Below are 8,496 nucleotides of genomic sequence, written 5' to 3'. Positions count from 1 at the left end.
TTGATGGCTCTTTGTTCCGCTGCCGTTGGTGCGGGGTTTCTCCGGGGACGGGTGACCCGCCCGGGAAGGGGACGCGACGGCCCCGGGTGGGCGATGGGGCCCGGCGCCGGCGGGGAGAGCGGCGCTGAGCTTAGTCCGGCTTAAACCTCTGGGCTTAGGTAAAGCCCCGGAGAAGGTCGCGTAGAGGGGGTGTCCCCCCAGCCCGGGGCCGGGCAGCGCCTTGCGGGGCAGGGGGGTGGGAGCCAGGCGGGGGGGGGAGATGTCCGCGGCTTCTCGGCGGGTGGATGGGGCAGCGGCGGCCTTTGGCTGCCTCGAAAACGGAGGCCGGGCGGTGTGGTCTGTCTTGGAAAACGTGGCTCTCCCTCCCGCGTCCTCTGCTCCTTCGGGGGTTCTCTATTTATTTTGTGTTTCGGAAGGGGCGGGGGCCTGGGCTGCCGCTCCGGCTTTAATCTCGAGATGGAAAAGCAACAAAACCCAAAACCCAAACAAATTTACAGAGTTGCGGGCGCTAGGTTGGTACTTTGTGCTCGGGGCACGGCCAGGTTGCCGTCGGGGATGTAGGACGATGCTCCGAAGAAGGCGAGTTTCGCCCCGGCGCGGCCGGGGCACCGGGCGGTGCTCGGAGGAGCGGGCACTTTTCCGGGGGAAATGAGTTAGAGAGAAACCAAAGCGTGCTTTAGAAGAAAGGGTAAAATAAAAAGCGAGAAGTCCTTCTCAGGCCCGACTTCTCATCAAATTATAAACCGAACAAGTGGGCTTTTCGGCAGGCGAGTCCCAGCCGCGGCGCCTGGATGTCCACGCCGCACCGGCCTCAGCCCGTGGCCTGACCCACGCTGCAAGTCTCTGTCCTCGAACCGCAAATCCCTCCCTGCGAAGTCCCTGTCAATACCGCCGAAACTCGGCCAAGCGTCCCGGCTGTGCCGAGGTATGCCGCGGCACCCCGGGCCGGGGAGGCCGCCTCTGCCGGCGCGGAGCCCCGGCCCCACGCACCCCCTTCCCCCCCGGCCCCGCAGCGGCCCCGCAAGGCCCGGGCCTCCCCGCGGGACGCAGGGGTGGGATCCTGCCCTCCCGTCGGGGGGCCAGGGAGAGGGATGGGGCGAGGGCAGCGGCGAGGGAGCGGCGGGCGCTCTTTGCCGGTGCGGCCGGGAGGCGCGGCGGGGCGGCGGCGGGCGCTGCGCCCTTGCCCGGCGGGGCGGGCGGCGGGGAGCAGGGCCGCCGGATCCCTTCGCCCCGGGGAAGGGGGCGAGTTTGGCCGGTGTCTGCCCGGCCCCGTCCCTGCGCAAGATCAGTCCCCCGCCCGGGCAGAGCCGCTGCCGGCCCGGGGCAGGCGGGCTGACCCCCACCCGCGGGGGGTGCGGGGCGTGGGGGGCGGCGGGGCCGGCCTGCGGGACCCCACCGCTCCCGCGGCGGCCCGGGGCGCTGCCGGCTGCCCCGGGGAGCCGCCGGGGCGGGGAGGCGGCCCCGGCGCCGGGCTCCAGCTCCGGGCCGGGCTGCGGCTCTCCCGGCGGCAGGCCGGGCTCAGCCGCACCCGCCGTGTGCCCCGGGCAGGCCCGCACAGATGTCATTTTTAAGGATTAAAAAGCGAGCAGGCCGGTGGGAAGTTGGCGGCCGGTGTTTCGTCCCCTCCTCCTGGCAGGGCGGTGAATCCTGGCAGGAAAGCCCGGCAGCTGGTGGCAGCGGTGGCCAGCCCGCTCTCCCCCTGCTCTGCCCCGTCCCGTCCCCTCCCGTCCCGGGAGTTGTAAGAGGCGCTCGTCTAAAAGTTAGGACTTGTTTTTAGCCAGCCTGACTCATTCATTAATTCCCTTTCCCTCCTTGATTCATTCATGGCTACAGTCATTCATTGCCAAGTCCATGGAGGCATCAGCTCCTTGGTCAGTAGGGGAGACGTACAAACAAGGATGGTGCTATTTATTTCCCTCTGCCTGTGGATTTCTAAGACGTTCAAGCAGGCACAATCATTAAACTAATTTGTATTTGATTGTTTGGGCGGACGGGGGTGAATTTTATTGCACTAAGCATTCAAGCACGCACGCATCGCTGATTACCAGTATACATTAAATAAAGTTGTTTGTACACATTGTCTTACCACATATAGGCAGTCTTATTATTCTAATTACTCTAATTAGTGCATTGAAATGTTTTCTACTTGATTTGAGGAGACAGTGATTAGTTCTATTACTTCTTTTAACTCTTATTTCATGGAAAACTGTTGATGCATGAAACAATTACCTTGTTTTTCTCTTTAATATAGCGCGGGCCAAAAATATGATGAAACGATACCGTTGGCGGGTAGAAACATTCATCTGTTTTCCCCTTTTAAAAGAGCTTCCATTTTTTTTATAGATCCCCCACCAGATAGACACTCCCCCCCCACCCCAAGCCTTCGCAAATAATTATTTCTAGCCAAAGCAGCACGCTGCTTCTTTACAGTTTCTTCTGCTAGTGCTTTGGTACTTTTTGGTTGTAGCATTTACCTTTTTTTTTTTTTTCCCCCTCAAAAAAAAAGGGAGTCTGAAGTATATTTGATGCGAATCTATTTCATAAGTTTTAAATTAAGGTTACTATTAATTGATAAGATCAGTTCATCAAACATGTTACTTCGATGGGGAATTGTAATTAAAACCTTAATCCCGTTTGAGACTTATTTTTTTCTTAAACACTTTCTTGAGGGATTTTTTCCCCCCTTTTCCGTGGCGGGTGCCGTTTTAAGCACGGCGGAGGGACGGAGCGGAGCCCAGAGCCCACCAGAGCAGGGAGGTTACTTCGTTATCCAAACCCCCATCTTCACTGTTGGGCCAATAGAGGTTTTGTGTCGAGTTTTGGGAGATGTGTGTGTGTGTGTTTTTGCCTTTTGTGTTGATGTGCCGGCCACTTAAACCCAGCCGGTGACAAAGCAGGCGGCGGGGACGGAATCTCGCCTTCCTCTCACGTTACAGACAGGGAGACTGGCTTCTTCTCGGTCATAAAAAACACTGCTTTTATTGTTGGTGTCTTCCCCCTCCTCTTCCTTCTAGTTTGTTAAATAAATACGAAGGGGTGGGGGGAAAAAAATACAAAAAAAGAAAAAAGAAACGCAAAGCGTCCCGTAAATTCTTAGAAGTCCAGGTCTGGAGGGAAATCTATGGAGTTACATAGGTGAATACTGGGCCTAGGCTGCTTATACTTTTAATATTTAAACTGGGATTATAGGGGATCTAAGGACGCCTTCCTAACCTTTGCCAATTGCCTATGCAAGGAGAAACCCTGCGAGATGCACAAAGGGGCGAGACGGCTTCCCATGGCCTCTGACAAACGACCCCGCCGCTGCTGGGGCTGGGGACCCAGTTTCCCCCCCAGGGTCGGGGGGGGGGGGGACGGACACAGCGGTGGGGTTTGGGGTGGGGGGGTGTTTCGGGAGGGGGGGGGGGTGTCTTGTTTCTCCTTCCCGCAGAGCCTCCTCTCGCCCCGCTCCGCGGACCGGCCTCAGCGCCGGCAGGGCTTCGGCCCGGGGAAGATGCTACCGGCTCCGGCTCCGGCCCCGGTCCCGGCCCCGGGGAACCGGGGCCGGGACCGGGGCCGGAGCCGGAGCCGGGGCCAGGCGTGGAGCGCGGGCTCCCCCCAGCGGCCACCGCCACGGCGGGGACTCCCCCGGGAAGGGCAGGGGAGCATCCCCCCCTCCTCGCCGAGATCTCTCTCTCCTTGGACTCAAGGACGACGGGGCCGGGCTCCGGGGCACCCAGAGGAGAGGTCGCTGGAGCCCGCGGTGCCTCCGGGGGGGGTGGGGGAGGGAAGCCCTGAGTACGCTTGTTGTCCTCCCCTCAGTTTTTCCTTGAATTGGTTTTTTTTTTTTATTTATTGTCTTTTTTTTTTTAATATACACACAGCAGCATCAAAATCCCACGTTAAACCTGCCGCTTCCCCAGCCGTCGAGCTGGGAGAAAAAAATAAAACAGCAAATTTGCTCATTTGCAAGCCCCTAAAGGCTGGGAGAGAGGATGGATGGGTTTTGCCTTCCCGCAGCCAGCACAGGGCTGGGGAGATGTCCTGTCCCGCAAACTCTCTTCCAGCTCCGCAACGCCGTGTTGGGTAGCTGGACAAACCCAAGCCACCTCCCCGCCGCAGCGTGGAAGCGGCCCCGCGTGGGAGCGGTGTCGTTCCTGCCGCTGCCCTCAGGTTTGCCGCAAGGCCAGGTGTCCCGCAACCCTCGGCCCCGCCGGCTGCAGCCCCGCCAAGCGCTGCACCCCTCTGCCAGCGCCTTCCCCACCCGGCTCCCTTCTTCTGGGGGAAGGGGGCGGTCTCAAATCCCACCGTTTCACCAAATGGCTTCTGTTCTTGCTAAAGTCAGATCATCCCAGATGCCAGACCGTCACCAAAGGCCTCCAAAAAAAAAACCAAAACGAAACCCAAAAAACTGAAAACCCTTTCCCTTTGGGTGAAACCCCCATTTCCCGGGAACAGAGAACCAGAGACAGTCCTGGTCTCCCGCGGGGCTGTTTGGTGCTGCCTGGATGCTCTCTCTCTTCACCCAACACCACAACAGCCTCACGGCACAATCGCGACACCGTCCTCAAGCCGCCTGACAGCTGTCGGGGGTTTGGCTCTTTACGGGACTCAGACCCCAGCAGCAGCACGGGCTAGTAAGACCGTACGAGTTTACATCTTGCGTTTATTTCAGTGCTACCGGTTTCATAACTACTGCTTGCCACGCTGTGGAAGTAGGTGCTGAAAACGTTAAAATATTGTGAATATCAAGAAGCCAAGCCATTCAGACATTCTGCTACAGCAGACTGCAGTGCACTGAAAACAGATAAGTGACATATCACGATCTCAGAGTCTCTTGCTAACTCAACAAGCAAATTGAGCTGAAACAAAGCAAAACAAAACAAAAAAACCCAAGAAAGATTAAGTTTTAGAAAGAAAGGAGCGTTCTGCACAGAGCTAATCGCACTACAGACAGCCAATGCTGTAGCACTAAGCAGACATGGGAGAAGAATAACATACTTTCCAGCTGAACATCAATTGTGGACCTGTTGAGATAACAGAAATAAGATGGTACGCACACGGCTGGAACAGGAAAGGTAAGCGGTGGCTGCGCCTTCCCCTGCAGACCAAGCCTGTGTCAGGCCTAGCTGGGGAGATAGCTCTCTTCGCAGCAGGCAGAAAGCCACAACGAAGGTTCAGCCTCCAAAGGGAACAGCTGGCTTTATTTCAGGCACCCTCCCTAAACCAGCAGATAAGTAAGGATGGTTTTATTGGTTAATGGGTTTGGGGAGCTGGATAACGTCGACCTTTTGCGTACTAATTTTGCTGAACACCCTCAGTGTACAAATCATATCCCAAATCAGACAGTTTTCGTTTTGGGTAGAACCTAGGCCCTTAACTTAAGCAGTCCCTTATTAAAATGATTAATATCTGGCCTTTTGAACTGGGCAAGAAGAAGGACGGACAACCCAGCCTGCCTGCACGCCTTCCGTAGCCAGTGTTTCAGAGGACCTGCGGAGGGACAAGGCGGTCTGTTCGGCTTGGGGGCTGCCACCTCTCCAGCTGACCTTTCAGAAATACAGGCAGACCCGCAGCAGGGGCCGGGCCACTGCATGTCTATATAGAGCTACACATCTATAGGGACAGGTTAGATTTCACTTCTCTCCTGCCCACGGGCCCTACAGACAAGGCTGAAATCAATCTCCCTCCTCCCCACCTGGCCCAGCACCCTGACTCCTGCACTCCTGCCTCTACATCTCCAGCGAAAGGGCAGAAGGGGGCTCAGCCGTGTAACCCCGCGGCTAAGCCTCAGCCGCACCTTCAGTCCCCCTTGGCCTGAACCCAAGGCTTCCAGCATCCTAGGGGTGCTCCACCGCCAGGCGTGGACCTAACGCTTACCAGGTCACATAAGGTTAGCTGCGGTAGGTGTTCAGCACCTACTAGTCCTAAACACACAGCCTAAACACACGGCCGCAGGCTGTTACAGCACTGTCGTTCAGATGTCCCAAACGCTTTCGATTTAAGATCAAATCCAGCAGCATCCAGAGAGTCTGGGGTAAGAAGGACGCGCTGTGGAGTTTGCAGGAGTCCTTAGAGGCAGCGGCTGTGACAGTGGCGAGCGCTGTAAAACACGAGTAACAGCCTCATCGAAATGCCACAATCTCAACCCGTTACCCAACACAGAAGAGCATCCCGAGTGAATACGGCCCATTTTCTCATTTTTGTTAGTTTTGAGACAAAATATAGCATTGCTATTTCTTGACCAGAGGGAAGGGCCTCTCTGCCTTCCCTGGACAGATCCTGCTGTTCTGTGCGAGTGGGGCCACGGCAGGTACTAACCGTCCGGCAGACGGAAAGATGCACGAAGGAGCTGGAGTACCCTCACTTTTCCAAATTTAAACTCATCATCTGTAGGAGACTTCTGAGAAAAAGTGGTTTTTATAAGGAGACAGTGTTGTTCTGAGGAAAAAGATATGCTAGGGAGGAAGGTAGTACGCTTGCTTTCTTGCAAAGAGGAGAGTGTACATTTTCACTCTTACAGCTTTTAAGGAAAAAATCTCTTTTTATTAATAAAACCACTTTCCACAATTTTAGATGATAGATTGTGGTAACATTGAAAGTATGGTATGATACATGCCACAGATCAACCGCGGGCACGAAGGTGATCTGTCTACCGATGCGTGGCACTAAGCTCCTCCAGTCCAGAGCCACGGTTGAATCGGGCAGCTGTCGCTGCCGGAGTTCAGGTCCTGTTCCTGCCAACTGAAAGATGTAAAAACTGCCTAAGGACTGTGTATTTAGGAAAACGCAAAAAAGGTGGGTCATCACCCCACCCCCTCGCAACCGACTTCTTGCTGCCAGGTGACAGATCACACCCGATCGTTAGCTGGAGATCGTTAATCTCCATCCGTACCTCCTTTCCGAAGATCTGCCACTTCGAGCAGCGGAGGCGCAGATGTGAAAGCCTCTGCGCCTTTTGGAGAGCAGCAGAACACCCATGGATCAATACTTTAACTTGAAAGCTGCTGTCATTCTCTGAAGAGGCTGAATTATTTAAAAGTATATAAAACAAAAATTAGAGCGGTATTGTAGATCTCTAGGTTTGATCGGTACCCACTGTATTTTGGTCTTAGAAATCCTTTCTCTTAGCCAATTCCAAGATGATGATTTACACTTGCGTAACATTTAAGTTCTCCATGAATCTCATTAGTAGGAGATACAGTGAATATTACGTGATCACACACAGATAGAAAGTGAACTACAAGTTTAGTAACTCGTCCCCAGGTCAATCGGCAGGGACAACACTGAAAACGACACAGTTCAGGGTGCCCACTTCAAGGCTCTGTACCTACCCACCACTTCTTTTCCCTTCCCCAATCACTTAAAAAAGAGGAGTATATCTTATGCTCAACACTAGGTAGTGGTTGCAGACCTCAAAGAAAAGACGTCTGCTGGAGGAATGAAAGTTACTGCAAAGCATCCTATCAAGTCTATCAATGCATTGTATGGAAAAAATAAATATACAAATGCTGAAAATAGCCTGTCACCACTTTCCATGAACTCTCTGTATGATGGTCGGATAATTTAGCACACAAATCCTTTTCAATTAGTAAACAGAAGTGACTGCAAAAACACAGTAAAGATTTCTATAAACAGAGACACTGCTCTGTAGTAAGTTCTCTAAAGTTCATCCCAAAGCACACTCCTTTTACCTGTTTTCAAAATGCCCAATTAAGCAGTTTAGCGCTCTGACATTTTACTGTAGTCGCTGCAAGGGAACAGCTGCTCCCAGCAGCAGCATCCCGGGAACAGGTGTTGGGAAGCGGGAGCAGGCACCAGACCCAGCCATCTTCAGCAGTATCTTGAAGCAAGAATAAGAATTGCTTGCATCAATCACACTTTTAGATGTAATGCAACTTTTTAATTCCCATTCTGGTTTTCATTAGCTCTGAGCTGCTTTCGATAATTTTTGGGCACTGTTAAAATGACTAATTTCAACAACGTGCTCTTGATCCTTCTATGAGAGGCGTCTCGTGCTAAACTAACAGCTGCCCAAATTGTTACATTCGCTATTGGATACCGGTACTAGAAAAAAATAACCTCAGTGGATTGCCATTCGCATCTTTCTGTCACATTCAGTGTAGTTTTTAAATATAGACTATTTAATGCGTATTATCTTCATTTTTTAAATTTTATGCCTGTGGTGGACTTTGGGCCCTGAGCTTGTAGCCAGTTAATGAGGCTAATTCTAAGAACGGTTTATCCTTTTTCCAAAGGAACTACGCGGACTGTATCACTGGGCTCCAACCGCACTCGGAGACCTATTGGCCTGAAGATTGAACTGAAATTGTTTGTGCATTTGCATCCAGAGAGATGGACACGACCTTGTTACAAAAATGCCACTGCACTTATTTTAACTCCTAAAGACATTTGGCAGTTCAAAACTGCCTGGTCGCTCCGTCAGGGCATTTTTATTTCTAGCTGTTCAAAACTGTGAGGGAAAGCATTGTTAAAATCTGTTTGTAACAATAAATG

Source organism: Platalea leucorodia, assembly GCF_965183815.1.
Source record: "Platalea leucorodia genome assembly, chromosome: 3".
NCBI classification, from domain to species: Eukaryota; Metazoa; Chordata; class Aves; order Pelecaniformes; family Threskiornithidae; genus Platalea; species Platalea leucorodia.
The sequence above is the reverse complement of the archived record's forward strand: the minus strand, read 5'-3'. Positions refer to the sequence as shown.